Below are 1,330 nucleotides of genomic sequence, written 5' to 3'. Positions count from 1 at the left end.
CTGTCCCCTGTGGCCAGGCCACCAGGGCCCCTTAGAGAGCACTGCCCACGAGTGTACCTGAAATGGGCTTTAGGTCCCCTCCTTCCCCAAGCAGACACCAGGGCAGCCGATGCCAGCCTCAGTCAGCCTGGTCCATGTGCCCCAGGTAGCTGCCCACATATTTTGCATGGCATCATGTGTCGTGTCACGTGAACAAGTTGGGAGGTACTGGCCTCAGAGGACTGTTTTCTGACCTCTGACCTCAGGGCAAGAGATCAAAGGAGCAGGAATCTTACAAAATGGGTACAAGGGCACCTCACTGGCCACCCAGGAACCAGGCCACACCGAAGCCTGCACTGAAAGTACACAGCCATGCAAGGAGACTGGCAGCCCTCTCCTGAGAGAAAAAGCACCTGCCAGCACGGAGCTGCAGTCAGAGCAGAGGCTCAGCCATGAAATGAAGCCAGCAGAGAAAGGTCGGAGAAGCCTGCGGGCCAACCAGCCGGGAGAACACGCCCGCTTCAGGGGGAGGGAGGTGGAGCACAACCCCAGCAGCCCTTGCTGCTGGCTGGCATCATGCTGCGCGTGTCACAGCTGTCACGGACGATGGGGTACTGCTCTTACCCATTTTACAGAGGAGGAAACTGAGGCCCTGGGAGGTTGGGTAATTTGCCCAGGGACATTGAAGAGTATTTCAGAGCTGAATTTGAATCGAGGGCAGGGCTGGAGTCTCCCAACATTGCAGCCTCCTAACAAGCTTGCGGAGGGGAAGGGCAGACCAGCACTTCAGTGGCACGAATATATATATAGATATTTTAGATAGAGTCTTGACCCGTCGCCAGGCTGGAGTACAGTGGCACCTCCCGGGTTCAAGCAGTTCTCCTGCCTCAGCCTCCCAGGTAGCTGGGATTATAGGCGTGCGCCACCACGCCCAGCTAATTGTTTTGTTGATTTAGTAGAACCGGTTTCACCATGTTGGTCAGGCTGGTTTCGAACTTCTGACCTCGTGATCTGCCCGCCTCGGCCTCCCAAAGTGCTTGGATTTCAGACGTGAGCCACCGTGCCCGGCTCAGTGGCACAAATATTATTTTTAAAAAATCAGGCCGGGCGCGGTGGCTCACGCCTGTAATCCCAGCATTGTGGGAGGCCGAGGCGGGTGGATCACGAGGTCAAGAGATTGAGACCATCCTGGTCAACATGGTGAAACCCCGTCTCTACTAAAAATACAAAAAATCAGCTGGGCATGGTGGCGTGTGCCTGTAATCCCAGCTACTCAGGAGGCTGAGGCAGGAGAATTGCCTGAGCCCAGGAGGCGGAGGTTGCGGTGAGCCGAGATCGCGCCATTGCACTC

This window comes from Cebus imitator, unplaced genomic scaffold (genome assembly GCF_001604975.1).
Source record: "Cebus imitator isolate Cc_AM_T3 unplaced genomic scaffold, Cebus_imitator-1.0 Scaffold348, whole genome shotgun sequence".
NCBI lineage: Eukaryota > Metazoa > Chordata > Mammalia > Primates > Cebidae > Cebus > Cebus imitator.
Note: the sequence above shows the minus strand (reverse complement) of the source record.